General features: G+C 53.4%; 1 pseudogene; it reads right to left on the bottom strand.

The window, feature by feature from the left end:
- LOC141729574 (serine/threonine-protein kinase pim-1-like) overlaps positions 1–22,139 on the bottom strand; it is a 47,321-nt pseudogene extending 25,182 nt beyond the window's left edge.
- Between the last annotated feature and the right edge of the window lie 1,401 nt (positions 22,140–23,540).

Below are 23,540 nucleotides of genomic sequence, written 5' to 3'. Positions count from 1 at the left end.
GGTGTTTCCAGCTGTCCTCTTTAAATGGCCATGTCTAAGGATACCTCTTCATTTAGGCCAGCTGTACCTATGACCTTCTCCTTGCTCCCAGACTCCCTCCCACAGCTGTTCTCTTGTCATTCCAAGGCATCTCCCTTTACTGGCTCTATGCTTTGAGCTTTAGGGAGTTGCCCAATCTTCCAGAAGTTTAATTAACTCCTTAGACAGCATCTTAGTGGTGTTTTTGTCTTTTCTATCACTTCTTCCTATGTCTTTGTCTAAAATTCTTCCTTTATGGCAATCCCTTGTGGATGGTGGATATGTCAGATATTGCTGGAATGTCACAAAGAGTTCAGGAAAGTTTTTTGATGTTTATTAAATTTTATCATGTTCACATATTTTATGTGTGCCACAAAGAGAAACCTTTCTGTGCCTCTGAGTCTCACCAGTTCCTGGTCCCTCAAATTACAGATATCTGATGAGTTGTGATTCCCACTCCAGTGGCTGCACTTGGAACTTCCTCCATAGCCAGAGCAGAGCTCCCTTGTCCCACAAAGTCCCTGGTAAAGGAGGGATGAAAGAAATAGGAGAGGTTGTGGGGATCAAGTGAAGGGCAGAGCCCAGGAGAAGAATGACTTTTGCATTTAATGGAGCTGTGCCTTCCATTGGCTTTGTTGGCTGAGAATAAATGAACATCCCTCTGTTCCTCGGGCAGTTCCTGCAAGGAAAGCAGGTGGGAGTTGGAGCCAAGGAGCTGAAAGCTGCAGGTGCAGCCTGGGTGACATCACAGCGTCTTCTGTGTCCTTACATCACAGCTGTACGACATCACAGAGTCATGTGCCAGGGAAGGCTCTGTGACATCACAAGTGAGCTTTTTGACATTCCAGGGTGGCATGTGACATCACAGGTGGTTGTGTGATATCAAAGGGGGGCTGTGCCACATCACAGAGATGGCTCTGTAACGTCACAGGGGCTGTGTGACATCACAGGTGGCTGTGTGACATCACAGGGGCTCTGTGACATCACCGGGGCTCTGTGACATCACGGGAACTGTGTGAGGTCACTGGGGAGGTCATTCTGTCCCGGCCCCCCTCACAGCTCCCCCCAGAGCAGTCCAACCCTGCTCGTTCACAGCGGAGTCCCCTGTCCCCCCGGGTCCCCCTGCCCCCGGCCCTGCAGCCTCCCCCAGAGGATGTTCCACGAGATCGACCCCAGAGCCTGACACGGGGACAGGGGGCCGGGGCCCTGGGGGTGGCACAGGGGGACAGGGACCCCCCCAGCAGCGTCCCCGTGTCCCCCAGGGCCAGAGCCTGGGACAGGGCTCCTTCACCCTGCTACCAACGAGGCCTTGAGAGTGCTGGAAAAGTCCCTGGCAAGGGAGCAGCAAAAACTAGATTTCATATTAAGGGACAGCAGCACAAGTTCCTTGGCAAGAATCACTCTGCTCCTGACTGGACACTTCAGGCACACCAAGGAAACAAAGCAACAACAAAACCAAGCAAAATCCAGGCCATCAAAAAAGAAATGAACCCAGAACTGTCCCTGTGTGTGTGTGTGAGACACAAGGACCGTGAGGGCAAGGATAAAAGGAATACAGCCCAAAAGCTTAACAGAGCTCAAACTTGACAGGACTTAACTTAGAACTTGACCTTAACTTCTACCTTAAACTTTGCAGTTTAGCAAAAGCACAGTACTTAACAGTATTTAACTTAATTTAAAACCTTTGACTTAGCAATTTCAACAGAGCAAGAACAGTTAACAACATTTAACTACACTTATAATAAACATACCAACTTCACAAAAGAACAACTCTTAGCAGCATTTAACTTCACTTAGACCTTGTTGACTTCACCTTACCTACAGGCCTGACTGACTCAGCTATCCAAGGAACTCAAACCTTTCAGAGAGCAGCATTTCTGCCCCATTTCCCCAGCACAGGCTCTCCTTTGTGCACACAGACACAAAGAGTCAGCGCAAGGCACCTGTGAGCAATTCCCCTGAGGGCAGGGAATGCTCACTGTGGAATCCTTTGGCATCTCCCCAGAAAAGGGCAAAGGATTGAGCCTAGAGGAGTGGGGGGATCGGCCCAGTCTCCGTCGTTGTTGGGGATCCCCGAGTGCAGCAAACGGGAGAGTTCCCGGCTGGGAGAGGCCCCACTCAGAGGGAGTCACTGGCCCAGGAGAGCTCCAAGGGCTCCTTTTGGAGCGCTGTTTGCAGGGCCCCAAGAGAGGGGCTTCATTCCCAGCAATGGCTCATCCTGGCCGCACTTGGCACCAACAGCTTTCTTTGGCAGTGTGAGAACAGGGATGTTGTGCCACTGAGGGAACAAAAACAGTTCCCAGGGCTGCTGCTAAAGGAACCAGGAGCTGGTTGGGCAGCAACAGTGCCTGGAGCAGACAGTGTTTGTGATGAGCTGCAGAGGAGCTGAGCCCAGGGGCTGTTGGCCGAGGCCGAGGCCCAAGGAGCATTTCTCAGCTGGCAGGGTGGCCTGAGAAGGGGAGGGATGAACTCAGCAGCACAGGGCCATGGAACCAAGGGACCATTGTGACACTGTGGGCCCTGTGGGACCAAGTGACCATTGTGACACTATGGGGCATTGTGAGACCAAGGGACCATTGTGACACTGTGGGGCCTCATGTAATCATGGAGAGCACTGTGACATTGCTGGGCCTTATTGAGCCAAGGGGACAGTACTGACGCTGTGGGGCTCCATGGAATGTAGGGATCATTGTGACACTGAGAGGCCCCATCAAACCAAGGGTCCTTTGTGGCACCGTGAGGCCTCATGGAATGATGGAGACCATTGTGACGCTTTGGAGTGTCATGGAACCAAAGGGTTCCCCACAACCTTATTGACACTGTGAGACCCCACGGAGCCAAAGGTCCATTGTGACATTGCAAGGCCTCATGGAACCATGGAGAGACCAATAAGGCACTTCACAACCTCATGGTTCCAAGGGTTCATTGTGACACTCCAGGGCAGCATGGAACCAAAGATCCAGGGTAACACAGAGGGGACTTCTGTCATCAACGGTCCATTGTGACACTGTGGCGCCAAAGGAGACTTTTGTGACACTGCAAATCCCCAGGGTCTAAAGGTCCATTGTGACATTGCAGGGCACATGGAATATAGGAGTTATGTGACACTGTGGGGAGTGGGGAACCATGGAGACCATTGTGACACGCAAGGCTCATGGAACCGTTGGGACCATTGTGACACTGAAGGGCCTTCTGGAACATGGGGCCCACTGTGACACTGTGGGACACCGTAGAAACAAGTCACCTTTATGGCACTGTGGGGCATCATGGATCCAAGGCACCATTGTGACACTGTGAGGCCCCACAATACCAAGGGAACACGGAGCAGGTCTGCCTGGTTTGGCCTCCCAGGGGCCACCTGACTGATCCAGCTGACCTTGGCATTTTGAGGGCCTCTTCTGCTATTGAAACACTGGGGCTCCATACTTTCCCTTCTATGGAAAAGAACTTGTCTTCTCCTCCAGGCACCCATGGCCAGAATTGGGATTTTACCTCCAAACTTCCTTATATCCAGGGATTGTTCCAAAAGGAATATTGCCAGGACATGTCTGGCTGGCAATGGTTTCACAAGAATCACCTCTCTTCTATCCCGAAAACCCCTGGGAAGGCTCCATGCTTTCCTTCCTATGGGAAAGAACTGTCCTGCTTCTCCAGGAACCCATGGCTGAGATTGGGGTTCCACCTCCAAAATTCCCTATATCCAAATACTGATCCCAGACAAAATCTGCCATTACTGGAGAGTCTGACTGGTCTTGGCCTAGTGAGGCTCTCACCTGCCTTCCAAACACTGGGGTCTGTGCTTTCCTTCCTATGGAAAAGAGCTGTCCTTCTCAGCCAGGTGCCCCTGGCCAGAACTGGGGTTCTACCTCCAACATTCCCGGTTGTGACAGACTGGGGGAGATTGTTGACTCAAAACATTTCATGTGTGGGGGAGGAAGGGGCAGGTCCAGCCTTGCCATGCCCTGGAACCCCAGCCCTGCCCTGCCCTGTAACCCCAATCCCCCCAGAGCCTCTATCCCAGCCCATCAGTGGCTGCCAGTCCCTGGCACAGCACAGGCAATGCTCCTCAGCCACCTCTGCAGCCCCCAGCCCAGCTCCTGAGGGACCAAATGAGCCCAAGGCCTACCTGGGGGAAGGGCCCAGGAAGACGAAGGGGTATAGAAGGCTGACCACAAGGCAAGCACACATTTTGACCCTACCTCCTCTTGGAATTTCCATCAGAACATAGCTGAACTCCAGGGTATAGTAGCTGTGTGTGTGCTTCTCTAATTTTTTTGTTTCTTTCTCTCTTTCTGTGTCTTCTTCTAATTCCCTGCTCTTGCAAATTTTGATTAACATTCCATTAAACAGGCTTAGACTTTGTCAAGTTGAATGGGCCAAGTTAATGCAAAATGTTTTCTTGATTGATTGAATGCTATATTGAACTATTTGCCAAGTTTCTCTAATTTTCTAAAGTTGCCAGTAAAGTCTGTTTTGTTGTTTTGAACTCCTGAGATTCTCTTCTTGGTACTTCTCCAGTGTGTCCAATTCAGAGAACACAAACATCTGTAATTCTTTTTAAATATCTCATTGAGAGAGTTGTTTGTGGAATGGGGGTCAGGCTTGTGTGTCCTGCTTGGCCCAGCCCAGGCAGGGCTTTCCCAGCCACATTCCACACTCCATTTCCCAGCTGGAGCCACTGCTGCCTCTGAGTTGTGCTGCCCCAGCCCCAGGGACGCTCTCCTTGCCTGCCCATTCCCCCACGGTCTCTGGGCAGGGATGGCCTCAGTGGGGGCTGCTGACATCCTCAGCAACTTGGAGGCTACTGCTGAATTTTCCTGCTCCAGAAGCTTGTTCAGCCTTCAGCTCTTCAGTGCAGGAATTCAGTGTCCCAGGGCTCATTACCATTCACAACACTTGAACAAGACAAGCCTCTGGGAACAATTTGATTTTAATTTTCAATTCTTTTGAGGTTAATTCAACAGATCTCAGTAGTATATAAAAAGTGTATGCATTATATTTAAAAAGACAGTGAGAATAAATTTTTTACGTCCTGTTTAGGTTTTTTTCACTGTTAATACATTGATATGTGAAATCTCCAATTGTCACTGAATCCAAGTACATCCTCATGGTGTTTGAGTAGATATGAAAATCAAGACCCTTCATGGCTGACAATCAATCAGACTCTGTCCCTACCCCCACCCCACCATTTCCCCCATCCAAGCCCTGGCACTCAGAGCAGCCTTGTGCAAATCTGAGCTCCCTCCAGCCCAGGCTGCACCTGCAGCTTTCAGCTCCTTGGCTCCAACTCCCATCTGCTTTCCTTGGAGAAGGAGCCGCCTGAGACACAGAGTGATGTTCATTTATTGCCAGCCATCAAAGCCAGGGGAAGGCACAGCTTTGTCAAATGCAAAAGTCATTCCTCTGCTGGATATTAAATCTGCTTTCCACAGCAGAAAGCCTCAGAGCAATGGAAACCACCTTCTGTGTCCAGCACAGATCCTGATGTCCCCCCAAAACCCTCCCTGCCCTGATTCTGCCCAGATTTGCTCTTTGCACCCACGAGTCACACATTGAAGTCAGGAGATCCCTCCATGCCCAGAGGGAGGAAAAGAGAGAAAGGGGATGAAGAGCTCTCCTGTGCAGAGCCAAGGTCCAAGTGCAGCTCCTTAAGTGGGAACCACAACTCATCAGGTTTGTGTCCTTTGGGGCCAGGGCCAGGTGACACTCAGAGGCACAGAAAGGTTTCTTGCCAACAAACACAAGTTGAACATTTGAACAGTTTAATAACTATCACAGCTCTTTCCACGGCTCTCTGAGATGTCACAGCTGCATCTGACATGTCCACCATTCCCCAGGGATTGTCGTATACAAGAGTTTTGGACAAAGATATAAGAAATGGTAATACTGTGATAGATATAAACACCATTAGGATGCTGTCTAATGTGATATTTATTAGAACTTCAGAAAGATTTGACAACTCCCTGATGTTCAAAGCATGAAATCAGTCAGTTGAGAGGCACTTGAATGACCAGAGAGCATCTGGATGAGAAAATCTGGGAGCAATGGAAAGGACATAGATGCAGCTGCTCTAAATGAACAGATGTTCTTAGACATGGTCATTTCAACAGGAGAGCTGGAAACACCTGAAGGGAGAGGGTCATTAAATATTAGACTGAATGTTGGTGGCAAAGGCAGAGGGAAAGATGAGTATTTCTTCTCTTGCCATCAGAAGAAGAATCCAGTAGATCCAGGAAATTCCTGTTACTGGTGGGAAAACATTGCCATTTCTCAAAAGTTTTCAAATGACCCAGACAATAAAGTTTCGCTTGTATATTATGAAATTAACTGGTATTAAAACCTGTGCCCCTATCCAGGCATATATCAGTTGTGTGCCCTTTAACAGGCAGTGCCACTTGTGCCCTGAGGTGCCCAGCTGGGATTGGATCTCTCCGAGAGCACCTGAGGGAGAGCAGAGCGCCTTGCAAGCTGCAGGTCCCTGACAGCCCTGCAGGGCTCCTGTCCCATCAACATCTGCTCTGCTCCAGTCTGAAACAGGGCCCAGCATGGTGCCGGGATCATCAGAGAGCTGAGGTGTGTGCTGGAATTCAATGCCCTCCCCATCCTGCAGCAGCCCTGCATTTCCCTCCTGCAGCCCTGGTCTCCAGCACAGCCATGGTGGCTCTTTGGGCTCTGGACTGTTGCTGTAGCCCCCAAGGGCAGCTGAGCTCTGCCTTTGGCACAGTCAGGCCTGGCCAGCGCAGGCCATGCTCAGCAATTGCTTGTGTGTGCCTGGCCTTGCTGTCAGCCCTGGCAGCGGCTGCGTGGCCCCTTTGTGGCCCTGTGCTGGCCCAGCCATGGTGGCCCAGCCCCCTGTGCAGGCCCAGCCCAGGCCAGGAGCATTGCGGCTGGGAACGGCCCCTGTGCCGTGGTGCCCACAGCAGCCTTGGGGCTCTGTGCCCCATGGCCTCCCTGCTGGGCAGCCTCTGCCAGCTCCTGCAGAGCCCGTGGCACCTGTGGGGCTGCACAGACAGGCCTGCCCCGGGCTCTGCCGGCCTCTGGGCCGGCAGAGAGGCAGCCAGGGCTGGCCATGGCCGGGAACAGGCCCTGAGCCCTGCAGGACAGACCTGGGCCACAGCCAAACTCAGCCCAGGCCAAAGATGGCCTCAGCAGACAGGGCTGCCTAGAGCTGGGCACAGAGGCTGGCGCTGACAAATGTTCTGGGCCCCCTCCCTGCTCTGTCCATGCCACCAAGGGAACAGAGCAGCCTCCTCTCTGGGCCACTTGCCTGTTTGCAATGCCTTGCACAGGCACTGGCCCTGCCCCACAAGGCCTGGCCTGAGTCCTGCCCCTGCACGCTCAGCCAGGCTGAGATGGACACTGATGGTTTCTGGGCCAGGCTCTCTGAGCACAGCCCAGCTCCCTGCAAGCTCTGCCAGCTGCCCTGAGCTCTGGGCAGCACCAAGGGCCTCTCCCCAGCCCAGCCCAGCCGGCTCTGGCCCCACAGCTCTGCTCAGGCCAGGCTGATCTGGGCATTGTCCCACGGCCTCAGCCCCTGGCAAGGGCACAGCAGCAGCTGCAGCTGCCACAGGACTCAGCCCCAGCCATGGGGGAAGGTGCTTGGCCAAGGTCAAAGGAGGCTCCCTGGCTGCCCTGCTCCCCATTGGGCTGAGGTGCTGAGAGCTCTGCAGCCCCTGCTGCCATCCCATCTGCCCAGGGCAGCACAAGAGCCCCGGCCATGGGGCCCTAAAGAGCTGCTCCTGCTCCTGCTCCAGGCCCAGGGCCCATGCCAAAGCTGGGGCAGCCACAAAGCTGTGCCCGTTTCTGTTAATTGCTGCTCCCATGGGGATGGATCCTCAGCTACTTGGACGTTGCTGATGAATTTTATTACTCCAGAGATCTGTTCTTTCTTGAGCTCTTCAGTTCAGGAATTCAATGAAAAAGGCACATAAACAATAGTGCAAAAACATCCAAAAAAACCCAGCCCCTGATAATAATAGAAGTTTTAAATTCTTCTGTGTGTGATAAATAGGTATGATTCGTGCTGATAAAAAATTGAAACAGTAATCAATATTGATACAGCAATTAATATTTGAGAATAATAAAACAGTTAATAGTTAAAAGTTGTAATGCCAAAGAAGAGATGGAAAGGAGGGGCTCCACCCACCCCCTCTTCCCAGCAGATGTTCTCAAGGACTACAGGAAAGAAGCTGGAGATACAGTTTCTAAAAATGACTAAGAACCTGGTTGGGTCCAAGAAAATGCTAATTATGAAGGACTTATTGCTTTGATATGTAGATGCAGTGATATGTTAGTCTTGGCTTACATTGTACTGGCTTGGTGCGCATGTGTAACCCAAAGGTGAATTAAAGGACAACGAAGAAGACTACAGGGCCTTCATCAATGACGACCACCAAAGACTTGTGCGACCACCAAACCCAGTGGTGGCGCATGCGTGGTAAAGGTGGTAATGAAGGCAGAGACAGATAAGTGACAAACCAAAAATAGGAGGAGATGGCATTGACACACGGCATATAAGGGGTGACTTTCACTTGGCAAGCTTGTACGTGAAATGGCAAGGGTCATTGAACCCTGCACTCCGTACCCCGCGGTTGTTTTTGCTTATGCACTATTATTTGAAACAAATTATCCCTGATTTGTATTTATTTTTTTAATTATTTCATTTAAATTGTTACTACTTTTAATATTGTTTGGTTCTTTTTAATGATGAGATAATTGGGCAAACATAACATGTGGTTAATTAGATATATTTCAGAAGTGTATTCAACGTGAATATACTGTATTGAAATTAATGCAGAGAAAATAGTTTTGTCCTGTTTTCTTTTCTGGTTTACAGATTGGTATCAGCAACGTCCAATTGATATTGATCCCCTGCACCTTGTAATGCAGCCTGAACAAATAGGAAAATCAAAATCCTTCATGGCTGGCAATCAGTAACACTTGTTTCCCAACCCTCCCCACCATTCCCCTCATGCAACCCCTGCCACTCCTATGGATCAGGAATGGTGTTGCCAGCAGGAGCAGGGCAGGGATTTTTCCCCTATACTCAGCAATGCTTGGGCAGCACCTCGAGGGCTGTGTCTAGTTCTGGGCTCCCAATTTAGTAAGAACATGGAGGGGCTGGAGTGTGTCAAGAGATGGGCAACAAGGCTGGGGAGGGATCTGGAGCACAAGAGCTTTGAGGAGTGGCTGGGGGAGCTGGGGTTGTTTATCCTGGAGAAGAGGAGGCTCAAGGGAGACAAGGTGCTGTCAGGGCACAGTTTGGACTTGATGATCTCCATGGCCTGTTCCACCCTTGCTGATTCTGGGGTTCTCTGGAACCACCCTTGGAGCAGTTGCACGATGAGCCCTGGGCATCCTCTTCAGCAGCTCCAGCAGCCCAGGTCCCTCAGCTTCTCCTGCCAGCCCCAAAGCCCATCCTGTCAGTCCTGCAGAGCCTCTACAGCTCCTCCTCACTGCCCAGAACAGGGAGCCCCACAGCCAGACACAGAGCAGCAGGAGGCACTGCAGGAGACTGCAGACAATTCCTGCAGCACTTGTAGGATGGTCCTGCTCCCCAAGGGACGTTCCCATGGGGCCAAGTCAGGAACTGCAATGGGGAGTTGCCAGAGAGGAAATGGCAAACAGGGATGGGCTGTTTGCAGGGGAGGGGACAGGGGTGGGCAATGGGAAGACATTTGTTTCAGGAAGAGGAAAGAAAGCAAAGGTGAAGCCAAGGAAATGCTCAGGGCAGTTTGGGGGTGGCTGCCAGGCAGCTCTGCCTCTGAGCAACAGCGTCTGCAGTGGCACAGGAAACTCCCAGATGATGGGAACAAACTTTCTGGCTGAGTGCAGAGGCCAGGACAAAGCTGAGTGGTTTCCCTGGTGCCCCCCAGCCCTTGCTGGCCCCAGGGGCTGATGACATTTGTGCTCCCTCATGTCCATGTCCCCACACCAACAACATGGGGGTGCTCCCCCTGCTGTGTGCAATGCAAACAGGGGCTGCTGAGGCAGTGCTGCCGTGTCTGTGCCTGCATAGATGGGGCACCTGTGTGAGCTGGGGGAGAGGCCAGGGCTGCAGAGGGGGGATGTTGTTGGCAGCTCCATGAGGGCGCTCTGGGACGCTGCTCTGGGCTGTGAAGTGCACTGGGGATGGATCAGCCCCTGCTCTGCTGTTCCTTCCCATCTCCCCCATGACCCTTGCAGAGCAGTGGCTGTTGGTGTCCTCAGCTGCCATGGCAACCCTCAGGACAAAGTGGTGCCTGGGCTGTTCCAGGTACAATTGCAGTGACACTCGTTGGTGCCACCAGGTGCCATGGCAATGGCCACAGGGACCCGGTCCTTGGTTTAGTGCCATGGCAACCAATGCCCCAAGCCCTTGTGGTGGTTTGTGGCCATGGAAAGCTGCCCCTTGCTCAGGGCTGGTGTCAGTGCCCAGAGCCAGAGGGGATCCCTTGCTGGGGGCTGTGCCATGGCCACCTGCCCTGCGTCGCGCTGGCCGCTCAGGCACCAGGAACCAGCAGCCAACGTCACTGCCAGGGCCAAAGGCCAGGTCAGCCAGACAGAAAGGGGCAGGGCTGGGCACTGCTTCCATGACAACCGGCACTGGGGGGGACACCTGGGTCACCTGGCCTGGCAGTTGCCATGGAAACCCCTGGCAGGGACTGAGGGCACAGCCCCTGGCACTGAGACACTGCTGGGCCGGGTGCTGAGCACAGGGCTGAGCACGCAGAGATGGTTTTGTTCTTGCTGAGCTGCAGCACAGCCAAGGCCTGTCCTGCCCCTCGTCAGCCACGCTGGGGAGGGGCTGGGGCTGCGGGGGAGCTGGGCAGGGGACACAGCCAGGACAGGGGACCCCAACTGAGCCCGGGCATACCCAAGACCAGAGCACATCGTGCTCAGGGTGTGATGGGGGGAACAGGGAGGAAGGGGGGAATTTTGGAGGGAGGGCTTTTGCCTTCCCAGGGAACACATAGGCAAGAGGGGGCCCTGTTTCACCAGTGGGCAGGGTCACTGCCAAAGACACAGACACCAACTGAAGGAATTGTGTCATTTATATCATGCACACCTGCCAAGAATTACAAAAGGATAAACTCAGCAAAGCACATCATCATTAGCAAAGAATTACAAAGGAAGATCAGCAATCCACCATAACTCATCGTTACATTTTGATGACCAATGCCTTGGTGAAACACTAGAGGTGTTTGTGGCAGACAAAGATTCTGGCTGACTATTAAGGTACACCTTACAGACACCAGTAGTACTTTAGTGACACCGTTCTTCATCCTTTTTTCTCAATCTCATTCAAATTAGGAACAAGAATTCCGTTGTCCATGGAGCTGGCACCTTTTTAATTCCAGAATAATGCCCCCAGGCCCTTTGCTGTTCAGCTTTACCATGCTGTCTGTGGCTAACAAGGCTTGGGAGGCCCTTTCCCCTCTGGCTGGAAGGGGCCGGGTCCCAGTCCCTGAGGGGCACCCAGGCTCCTGAATGGAATTCCTGTGCAAGTCCCTCAGTGTCACAGCAGCCTTCACACAGAGCCCTGTGGATCAGAGCATGTTCCAAAGGGGCCCTTGGGGCAAACAGGGAGATCTGGTCTGGCAGGATGTGTTAAACAATATAAACAATATATACATATTCTTTTACACATATGTGTATACACATATATACCCACTTATATATGTGAATATATTAATATATATATGAATTATATATATATGTATATATAGATATATTATATGTATGTCTTATTATACTATAAATATGTATATAGATATTTATTGCATCAATATTTCACTTGTACAAATGAATATCAGGTCAAGATTAAAACCTTCTTCTGTTGCTCAGTGTGGGAGCATTCCAACAATAATTGTTCCTTCTGAAGGTGCTGTTTCCTATGTACTCTCAACAAATTCATCTTTGTCTGCCCAAACCCACAAGGTCTTTTCCTTTTCCTTGTGCAATTTTTGGATGCATTTGAAGCCATCCAGGGGTGCAGCTTCTTTTACCTGACTGCCCCACTGCTCACACAGGGCTCCGACCTCAGCCCACTCCAGAGCCAGGGAACTCAAGGGAAGGGCTTCCCAGCTGGGAATTTCTGATGGGACTGATTCCTCACATTTACATTGAACAAGCGACATTTTGTTGGCATCTGGCCAGACTGTGCCAGTTTTGTTTTACCAGTGGGCAGGGTCAGCACCAAAGACACAGATAACAACTGAAGGAATCAGTGTCATTTCCTGCAGTTCAGAGCAGCAAAGAATCACCAAAGGAGCAGCTCAGTAATGCACCCAACCATCCCCACCAAAGATTGCCTGCAGTGATTAACAAAGATCCAGCAGCATTTACCCTCAGCCTTTACCATCCCCCAGACCCACACAGCAGCTGGGGAAGCTGTCACAGCCAAGGGCTGCAGAGCCACTCCTGGGCACTGGGAATTTCTGCAGGTACCTCCAGCCCCAGGTGAGGCTCCAACCCCACTGGGAGAGGGCCCAGCTCTGACAGTGCTGAATGAACAAACTGACAGCACTGCTAGTGTGGCTACATCTGCTTTCATCCTCCTCTTGGGTCCCTCCAAAAGCCTGGCCAGGGCTCAAGGAGGAACCGAGGGAGGTGACTTTGACCATAGAGCCCCAAACAAGGCCAGATGTCAGATTTCATGGCCTTGTCTGGCTTCTAAATACACAAAGGTCAATACATGTTTCACTAATGAGTGGCTACATCTATCACAGGGCTAATGACCATGCATATCTCATTAGGGAGCAGATACAAAGATAACCTTTGCTTGGAAGGCTCATCCAGAGGCCACCTTTGGCTCAGGGCCTGCTGTCCAGGCCTCACTCAGGGCTGCTGTCCAGGCCTTGGCACTTCAGGGACGTGGTTTAGTGCTGGGCTTGGCACTGATGGGTGAGCAGCTGCACTGGGTGAGCTCAGAGGGCTTTTCCAACAGAAAGGATTCTGTGATTCCATGATTCTATCCACTGCATTCAGCTGGGGCTATTTTAGCAGCATTACTTTGCTCCAAAAGTTCCCTCTTGCCCAGCTCCTGGGACCTGAGGCTTCAGCTCCTTCAGCTCCTGGTGCTGAGCTGCTCATGCTGAACGAGACGACTCGGAGAGAAGAACACAGTCCATGCAATTCCTTCTGGGACACGGACAGGGGAGGCTGTGCAAGCAGGAGCATTGTTTGCTGTGGCCTCCTCTCTGCCCTTCACACCTTTCAGCGCTTTGAACCAGCCAAGAGCTTTCTCCAAGAGTGCAATGGAGCAGCTGTCCCTGCTCCCAGGCCTGGCTCTCTCCAGTCTCTGCCCTTGCCTGGTTCTGTCCCTCTTGCTGTGCCCTCTGTTCCCCCAGGGCTCGCTGGCTGCTGCCCAGGACTGTGGCACTGGCACAGATCCAGTGCTCCAGAGCCTCCTTTCTGTGCCCTTGGAGCTGCCTGGGCACAGCAGCCTTTTCCATCTGGAAGCTCCCCATGGACAGGGAGTGCCCAGCTCTGCTCCCTGCACAGCCTCCAGGAGCCCAGGGCTGCCATCTCCAGTCCCTGCTGGCACTGGAGGCTCCCAGGTGCCTCAGGCTGCTGTGACACCACTGCACATGGGAGGGAAGAGGGGCAGGGGCTGTGCTCAAAGTCAGCTCCATGTGCTGCTGCTGCTGCTGGGGGGTCATTTGTGCAGCCCTGGCCCAGAGTCAGGGATCAGATCCTGCCAGTCTCTTCCAGCCCTGGCTGCTCAGAGTTTGGGCCCTGGAGCCTCAGGTGGCCAAAGGCAGCTGCTGCTGGTCCCTCTGTGTGCCCGAGTTCAGCAGTGCTGCTCCATCAGTCTGTGCCCAGCAACGGGGAAAAGCCTCAGCCCTGCAGGGCCAGGAGCTGCCGGGCTCTGCCTGAGCAGCTCAGCCAGCAGGAAGGGAGCTGCTCCACACGGGAACCCAGAGCTAAGGACATTCCTTTGATAGGACATGTTTTCTTCTGAAAGGAGAAAAAGGAAAAAGCTAAAAAATAGGTAAATTGTAAAAGATAAGAATAAAATCCAAGTGTTAGTGCAAAAACATAACATAATAACATAGTGAAAAAAACAAAACATAAAGGCAAAGTTACATTCTTTGCATTAAGAGGTAAATGATCTTTTGGAAAAGAGAACTCAGTTATTTCCATTGTAAATGTGCTGATGACATGGATCCATCTTTGTGACCTCAAAAGCCTCTTAAAAGATTTTGGGCTTTGTTTCCAACACTGGTATTTGAAATTGTAGTCAAAGCAAGAGGAAATTGCTTAGTGCCCTTCCAGCTCCAAGCAGGACTGGGAATGGAAGCTCTGTCAAACCCCAAATCCTTTAGAAGATGACCTTCCTTCTCAGCCTGGAAACGAGCTGCACATTCCCTTTGAAACTGTCAGGGATTTCTTAGAGACACAAAGTCCCACTGACAGCTTTTTGCTCTGGTTTGGCAGTGCAGAAGGGCAATTCTCCATCCACCAGCTCCAGACTGTACTGCCTCAGGAGCACGGCCCACTCGCCAGCTTTGGCCCACTCATGGCACTTCTAGAGTAGGAAGAAAGTGCAATTGCACAATTCCAGCCAATCAAGAAGGAAGAATGGGACAGACAAAACACCCTGTACAGATCCAGGCATTCAGTTGGGACTGTGGAGAGTTTGGGTCCTTGCCAGTTGGATGTGTGTCCCCAGCTGCAATCTCTGGGCCTGCAGCAGAGTCTCACTCACCTGCCAAAGCAGAAAGCTCAGGCGCTGTGCTCGCAACAGGCTCGTCTGATGCAAAGCTGTCAGATCAATGTGAGGGCAGAGCCAGCCCAGCTGGGCCCAGGGCTGAGCCCAGCAGAGCCCTGGCAGAGCCCAGAGCAGCCTCAGCACCCACAGAGCCGGGCTGCAAGGAGAGAAAGCAGAAACCGCCCGTCAGCTGAGGGCTCCTGTGCCCTTGTGCCAAGGCCTGCGGTGCCCAGGCCATGCTGGCTGTGGCCAGAGCTGTGCCCAGAGCTGCCCATCCCTGCTGCCTTTGGCAGCAGAGCAGGAGGGCAGGACGTGCCCAGCCTGCAGCCAGCCACGGCACATCCAGCCCTCAGCAGCTGCCCAGAGCCAAAATGCAGCTGGGCAGCCGACTGAAGAATGAGTTGCATCTGCCCCAGCAAAGGGGGAACCTTTGGTGCCCGGCCAGGCTGTGCCATGCCCAGATCAGAGAGCATCCCTCTGTCTGTGGACTCACCTGCAAATTGGGCCTGGAGCCTGGCTTTGAAGAAGATACCAGAATCCAAGTCCATCATCTTCAGCTGGCCAGGCTGGGAAGAGATTGTCATCCTTGAGGTTTTCTTGGTGTCTCCAGCTGCAGCCCCATCTGGAACAGCTTCTCCAGGGGCTCCTTCTCCTGCCCTGGGGCCAGACCAGGCTCTCAGGGCTCTGCCCAGGGCCCCAGCCATCCATGAACAGGACAAACAAAACCAGGGGGATGGTGGCCACCAGTGCTTGCCACATCAGGTCTGCAGCTCAGCTCCAGCCCAAGAGCTGCGTGTTCCCTTCTGCTGACCCCTGCTCAGAGCTACAGGCAGGACAAAACCAGCCTGGTTTGCTTTGCCACTGATTGTCAAGAGATGCATGGAGCTGGTACCTGCCAGGCCCCTGGATCCAACTGTGCACGTGGATCTCTTCATTCTTCTAGGGCAGGGAAACATCCTTCACCCAAGGGTGACAGAAAAGATCTTCTAAGGATGGCCTGTCCGAGGGTTGCATGGACAAACACCTCTTAATGACATCTTGGCACGCTGGGGAGAGAAACCAAAAATCACCAGTCAGTTGGAGAAGTTGCCCCCCTGTTCCCATGCCCAGGTCATGCTGGGTGTGCCCAGAGCTGGGCCTAAACTTCCCCATGGATACTCTGTTTGGAGGAGAGCAGGAGAGCAGGACATGTGCCACCTCCTCAGCAGCTGCCAGAGTGGGATGCCCATGAGCCCGCTGCTGACTCCCAGCACTGGTATTGCCCCCGTGCCCAGAGATGAGGATCCACCTTGAGAGAGCCATCGTGGGAACAAGATCCGCCCCCGGATGATCTCCTGGCCCCTCCTGAACGGGTGCTTCCCCATGACCAGGTGGCACAGCAGGAGGCCCAGGGACCAGATCGTGGCTGCCTCGCCGTGGTAGCGCTGGTGCTGGATCCACTCTGGTGGGCTGTAGGACAGGGTTCCTGTGGAACACAGACACAGCTCAGCAGGGGATGCTGCTGCTCCCAGAGCCTGGCCCCAGCATCCCTGGGCATGTGGGGGCTGCCCCAGAGGCACACGGGGTGAGCGCTGCCCTCTCGCTAGCACTTGGGTCTTGTGCACAAACTCGAGGCTGGAAAGGAAGCCACTGGTCCTGGAAGAGGGCAGAAGAAACCCTAGGAAGGCCCAACCATGACACACAAAGGAAAACTCCACCCAGTAGTGGAGAAAACCCACACTCCTCCCCACCTGCATGGCCCCCAAAAATCTTAATAAGCCAAGGCAAACAAGGGGAGTGGAGCAGTCCAGCCCTTCCTCGCCTGCACACCAAACCATCCGGGGCACGCGGTCAGGCCTCCCTCTCTGCTACCCCCATGGGGGTTTGTGTCAGGCTGGCTGCCCCAGCTCCAGCCCCAGCCCAGGCCACAGTGGGTGCTGAAGGCTGTCAGCAGGGCTGGGAGCTGGCCTCCCTCACACCCCCACCCAAATCAAGTCGGCTCTAGCATCAATCACATCCCGGCTGCAATAGGGGGAGGCCCCAGTGCTGCACCCAGGCTGCGCCACGAGATGCTCAGGAGCACCCCCTGCGAGGGCTCACCTGCAAACTGGGTGTAGGCTGTGTCTTGGAGGAAGGCGCCACAGCCAAAGTCGATCAGTTTCAGCTGCCCGCTGGCCAGGTCGAGCAGGATGTTCTCGGGCTTGATGTCCCGGTGCAGGACCCCGCAGCTGGTGCAGTGCCGCACGGCCTCCAGCACCTGGCGGAACAGCTCCCGCGCCTCCTCCTCTGGCAGGAACCCTCGCTCCGCCAGGAAACCCGAGAGCTCCTGGCACCGCCCCGGACGCTCCAGCACCAGCAGGAAGCTGTCGGGGAGCTCAAGCCACTCCAGGAGCTGAATGACACCACCACAGCCACGGGACACCTTGGCCAGCAGCACGATCTCCAGGGGTGCGCTGGTGCCGTCGGGCTGCGTGAGGAGCACGATGCTGTTAGTGGGGCCGAGGCCGTGCCAGGCCTGGGGAAGCCCTCAGCCAGCCCGGGATGCTCTGCACGCCCCGCTCACCCCACGCCCGCTCTCCCCGCAGGGCTCACGGCGGCTCCCACCGTGCCGGGCCCCGGCTCCTCGCTGCCCGGCACGGCCCGGCTGTAGCCGCTGGCCCCGCTCACTCACCAGCTCGCCCCAGTGCCGGATGCGATCCCACGGCACGCGTTTGATGGCCACCTGCGAGCGAGGGAGAGCAGCGGGCTCAGCTCGCCGCCCGTCCCGCTGCGCCCCGACCCATCCTCCTCCTCCATCCCCTCCGCCTCCGCCCGCCGCAGGCCCCGCCGCTCACCGGGGCGCCGTCCGAGATCCGCGTGGCCGCGAAGACGCTGCCGAAGCCGCCGCGCCCCAGCAGCGAACCCAGCCGGTACCGCTCCTGCAGGGCCTCCTGCGCCTTCCCTGCGGACGGGACGCGGCGGTCAGCGCTCGGCCCGGGGCCAGCAACGGCCCCCGAGCACCCCTCACCCGCCCCGGGCCCGGCATCCCCACCCGCCCCGGGCCTCGGCGGCTCGGGGCCGGAGGCCGCGCTGCCGAGCGGTGGAGCTCGGGCCGGGGAATCCGCAGCGGAGGCGGCGGGAGCGGCCGCGCCGCGTGTGTCCTCCGCGGGCCCCGGGAGGAGCCGGGGCCGGGGCCGGGGTCGGGACTGGACCCTGCCTCGGGTCCGGGGCCGGGCTCGGGCCAGGCGGAGCCGAAGGGCGGCGATGCCGCCCCCACACCAGGCACTGATGCCCGCCCAGCAGCGCCACCGCCAGTACGGCCAGAGCCGGGCGAAGGCGAGACCGCGGCGGGACGGCCGGGGCCGGGCACGGGGCAGCCCCGCCAGGGGCCGGGGGCGGGCCGGGGGCATGGCCCGGCCCGGCAGGAGAGAGGGAGGCGGGGAGAGGAGAGGGACGCCGGGTAAGGGACCCCGAGGGAAGGGTGCGCGACAGCCGGAAAGGGAGAGAAAGGGAAAGAAAGAGAGAAAGAGAAAGAAAAGGAGAAAGACTATTCAAAAGTATCTGTTTTGGTGCTGCCGCCGCTACTGCTGCCGCTGCCGCCGCTGCTGCCGCCGCTGCTGCCGCCGCTGCTGCTGCCGCTGCCGCTGCCGCCGCCGCCGCTGCTGCAAGTGAAGCACCGGGGCCGTTCGTCCCCGTGTCCGTTCCCCGCTCGCCCCACGAGCCCCACATTCGAGCCCCGCGCGCCCCGGGGACAGCCCCTCCGTCTGCCCAAACACGGGAACTTTGCAGCCTTGAGCCCACATGCAGAGCCCTGACTCCTGCACACTGGCACAGCGATCCCCTCGCCTGCTGCTGGGCATTGTCCTTGCTGAGGGTCAAACACTGTCGGGCCACCTTCCCTTGGGGTAGGATTCCTACCTGAGCCCAGCATTGCCCTTACACCTCCAGGGTTGCTTTCCAGTAAAAACAGGGGAAGGAAAACTGTGTCTGGCTCATGGTATTTTGGAGTGTCTAAAAATCACTAAGTCATCCATCCTAGAGGTGAGGTGCATCTGGAATTACTGGGATGGAGAAGCAGTGCAACATTGAAAAGGGGAGCATAGAAATAAATAGAGTAAAACATCTTGGATTGTTTCTTTCATTTTCCTTTCCCTTCCGGAAAGCTGTTTCAGTTTTCCAGGAATCTTCTCCTGTCTGCTCTTCCCAAGAATCTCTCATGGAGAACAAGGTCAAGCTTCTGTCACAAGATTTGCCACCAGGAAATTACGCCACTGGTGAAATTTTCATTGTGACTGTTTGCGCTGGCTTAGGACAAATTTGGGGAGGAAACCTCCTAAAGGGGTCCGTCTTGAAAGCAAGTTCAAGCGGCCCCTCCCCCTACTAGTTCAGGGAAAGACTTCCCTTGAGAAAAGTGAAAAAAACCCCAGTTTTTTTAACAAGTAAAGTATTCAGAGGCATGAAAAATGAATAATATTAAATAAAACCTCTGACAGTGCTGAAGAGATGGCAAATTCAGAAAGTCCTTTGTGTGGGTTGTAGTTGGCTCCCTCTGTTTCTTCTAAGTCCCTCTGGTGCTGGAATGCAGCGTCCCAGAGCTCGGGGGGCCACAGGCGTGAGCTGCCGGTGTTTGTCTGGGTTTTCAGTCCAGAGCAGGTTTAAACAGTTTCAAGAAAAAGGAAAGTCACAGTCCGAGGAACTTCCCTTCCTAAGGTGGCTAAAATCAAATTGCTGGACGTGGGCTGTAAAGGCATCGGGAAATTTCCACATCTGGGCACTGGCGGTCCCAGCAAACACCAGATCATGGTGGTGTTGGAGCCAGAACCTGCAGATTTCCAAGCTTTGGCTGTCTGTGCCAGCAAATCACTGGGCTTGGCCTGTGCCAGCACCAGGAAGTTTTCAGATCTGGGCGCTGGCACTGCCAGCAAACACCAGATCTGGGTGGTGTCGTTGCCAGTGACAGAAATCTGCCGGATTTGGGCTCCGCTGACATCGGGAAATTTCCAAATCTGGGTTCCTGTGCAGGAAACACAAGATGTGGGTGGTGCCAGACCCAGTAGCAGAAAGTTGCCAGGTTTTGGGTTTCTGTGCCAGCAAATTGCTGCACTTGGGCTGTGTCAGAATAGGGAAATTTCCAGATCTGGGCACTGGCAGTGCCAGCAAACGCCAGTGAAACCTTCTGGTCCTCGTCCGGACCGTTGACCAGTGGTTTCTCTGAGAACCAGCTCTGGCCACTTTACAGACAGAGACTGCTTTCATCTGGTGCTCTGGAAACAGAACTTTAATGAAGGCAAACACAACAAACAGGACGGCATGCACAGTACAGAGAGAGAAGCAGAAAGAAGCCTGGGTCCAGGGTATAGCAGGGATATTTATACATTTAAATAATGTAATGTAATGTGGGGAGGGGTTAAGGTGGGATCTGAGGGAAGGATCCAAGAGGAAGGAATGATTAAGAATATTACAATTTTTGCAGTATAAAGTAACCAATGGTAGCAAAGAGAGCTCAGAACTTTCTAGCAACAATCTGCATAACTAAACGAGAGGATCATGGGTAGGAACTTCTGCTCACCCCGACTAAAGAGGGTTTTCCCATGGCCTTAAGCCGAAATCTCCCTCTTCTTTTTAAACCAACCCCAACACACCAAATCTGGGCAGTGCCAGGCTTTGACTTTCTTTGCCAGACAATTGCTGCATTTGGGTTGTGCTGGCACAGGGAAATTGCCAGATCTGGGCACTGGCGGTGCCAGCTAAACGCAGACCCGGGTGGTGCCGGTGCTATCACCAGAAAATTTCCGGGTTTTGTCTTTCTGTGCCAGCAAACTGATGGACTTGGGCTGTGCTGCCACTGGGGAACTGCTGGATCTGAGCACCCGCAGTGCAAGCAAAGACCAGATCTGGGTGGGGCCAGCACCAGGTATTTGCAAGGTCTTGGCTTTCTTTGCCAGAAAATTACTAGACTCAGACTGTGCCGGCACTGGGAAATTCCCGCATCTGGGCACTGGTGGTGCCAGCAAACACCAGATCTTGGCATTGCTAATGACGGTAGCAGGGAATTGCCAGATTTTGGATTTCTTTGCCAGAAAATTGCTGGACTTGGCTCTGCCAGAACAGGGAAATATCCAGATCTGAGCACTGGCAGTGGCAGCAAACACCAGGTCTGAGCACCTGTATTGGCATCAGGAAATTGCCGGATTTTGGCTTTCTGTGCCAGCAAATTCCTGGACTTGGGCTGTGTCAGCCCTGGAAAATTTCCGGATCTGGGCGCTTGTGCAGCAAACACCAGACCTGGGTGGTGTGTCGTAGTGTGTTTTTGTACTTTATAATATTTTGTAATAGTTTTGTTTTTGAATCCCCATATTTTTCCCAAATGGTTCATCCCAGATGGTACCCCCCTCCCTTTACCTGTGTAATCCCTTTCCCTTGCTGAGATCATCCCTAAATCCCCACCCTGGCTCTCTGTCAATCACTCAGCATCCCATCCCCTCCATCTAGAAGCTTCGGTCCAGGATGTCGAGTGATTAGCCAGAGGCCAGGGGTCAGCACCCCAAGCCTTGCCCCATACGCTGTTCTAAATGTCTGTCCCCCAGTACCTGTCCCTTAGGGTCACTTATTGGTCAATAAAATGTTATCTACTTTTGGTTTCCACCTCCCTTTAAATGTAACCTTGGCACATCTCCCAGGGTTCTCAGCAGGAGCGCCCTGAGGTGTAGGGGCTCCTTTGGGACTCCTAGAATAAAACCTGGGATTAACCCCTGCTAAGAGTCGGCCCTTTATCTTGTACCCATGTCTCTGGTGTCTCTCCTGCTGAAGAGACGACCACGTGCCCTCCATACCCTCAGGGCTTGGGAGAGTGTCTCCCCGCTGTCGGCTGTGTCGGGGTTGGTCCCCGGTGTCTGCCAACTCGGGACTGGCTGAGGGTTCCTGAGAGGCTCCCAGAGGGACAGAGACACTGCCCGTATAGGTAAACTGAATGGCCCAGGGATTTTGGAGGTGATTACAAATTGGCCTGAAGGAGAAAATTTTGGTGTCACAGATGAAGAACAAGACCAGCAACATGGACTGAAGAAGCTCCTCCATATAACCAAGTTTTCCCAAAGGAAACACGCTACGGTCTTTTCACTGATGGTTCCTGTCCAATCGTAGGGATGAACCGGAAGTGGAAAGCAGCCATATGGACCCCACACAACAGGTTGCACAAGCTACCGAAGGAGAAGGTGGATCAAGTCAATTTGCTGAACTCAAAGCTGTTCAGCTGGCCCTGGACATTGTAGAAGGAGAGAAGTGGCCAAAGCTCTACCTCTACACTGATTCATGGATGGTGGCCAATGCTCTGTGGGGATGGCTGGAGAGGTGGAAAGAGGCTAACTGGCAGCATAGAGGAAAACCAATTTGGGCTGCTGATGAGTTGAAAGACATTGCTTCCAGGGTAGGGAGGCTACCTGTGAAGGTCCACCACATAGATGCTCATGTCCCCAAGAATTGGGCTAATGGGGAACACCAAAAGAACGACCAAAAGAACGAACAGGTAGATCAGGTAGCAAAAATAGAGGTGTCAAAGATAGACTGAGATTGGCAACATAAGGGAGAGTTTTTCCTAGCTTGATGGGCCCATGATGCCTCAGGCCCATGGGACTCATTTCAAGAATGGTCTTATCAACACCTGGGCCAGGGAACCAGTATTGAATGGATCCATCATATCCCCATCATGCATCAGCTGCCAGGAAAGTTGAACAGTGCAATGGACTGCTTAAGACTACTCTGAAGGCACTTGGGGGGGAACTTTTAGAAATTGGGAAGTGAACTTAGCAAAAGCCACCTGGATGTTCAACACCTGAGGGTCCATCAATCGAGCTGGTGCTGCCCAGTCTGAACCCCTGCACACAGTGTATGGAGACAAAGTCCCTGTTCTACAGATGAAAGGTATTTTAGGAAAGACTGTTTGGATTTATCCCACCTCAGGCAAAGACAACGCCATCTGTGGGATTGTTTTAGCTCAAAGACCTGGTTACACTTGGTGGTTAATGCAGAAAGATGGAGAAAGCCGTTGTGTACCACAGGGAAACCTAGTCTTAAGTGAGAACTGTGTGGAAGGTTTTATTGCAATGCAGATGGAAATAGAATAAGGGGTGGATAATGTCCTGGATTGCAAGGCAATGTGTGTGTTCTGTTCCCATCTTAGAGGTGTGGCAGTTATCTTCTGTTAATTGGGAAGTTTTCTTTATCTCTTCCACAAACGAATCTTCCCTCTGGGAGGACATCTGCTGTTAATGAGCCATTGAGTGTCACTGCATGACTGATCAAAATTACAGCATCCCATTGTGAGATGCTCCGCCCAGAGGGAGGAGCCAAGCGTCCCTAACTGGATATAGTCTGAGATTTTGGGACACCAGAACAGCCTTTCCCACTGGATTCTCAGAGGATCAGCAGCCTTTTCCATTGGATTCCCAGAGGAAGACCAGGCCCATCTACACCATCACTGGATCTTCAGAGGAAGGCTACATCCTTCTACAGGATCACTGCTTCAACAGAACCACATCTGCCACTTCAGGAGGACTTCAGCCACCATTTCACTTGGACTGCTACCAACACCCTGACCAACATGATGTCAGGTCATATTCTGACTCTATCAGTACTGTTTTGTATTACTGCACTGTTTATTTGTTTAATTTTCTTCCCTAATAAAGAACTATTAATCCTGATCCAATATCTTTGCCTGAGAGCCCCCATGCAATTTCAAAATTATAAAAATTTGGAGGGAAGGGGGTTTGCATTTTCCATTTTAACGGAGGCTTCTGCCTTCCTTAGTGCACAACTGTCTTTTTAAACCAAGATATTAACCCTTAGGGGAAAATTGAAAATATGCACTCCA

This window comes from Zonotrichia albicollis, chromosome 7, assembly GCF_047830755.1.
Source record: "Zonotrichia albicollis isolate bZonAlb1 chromosome 7, bZonAlb1.hap1, whole genome shotgun sequence".
Taxonomy (NCBI): Eukaryota; Metazoa; Chordata; class Aves; order Passeriformes; family Passerellidae; genus Zonotrichia; species Zonotrichia albicollis.
The sequence above is the reverse complement of the archived record's forward strand: the minus strand, read 5'-3'. Positions and strand labels throughout refer to the sequence as shown.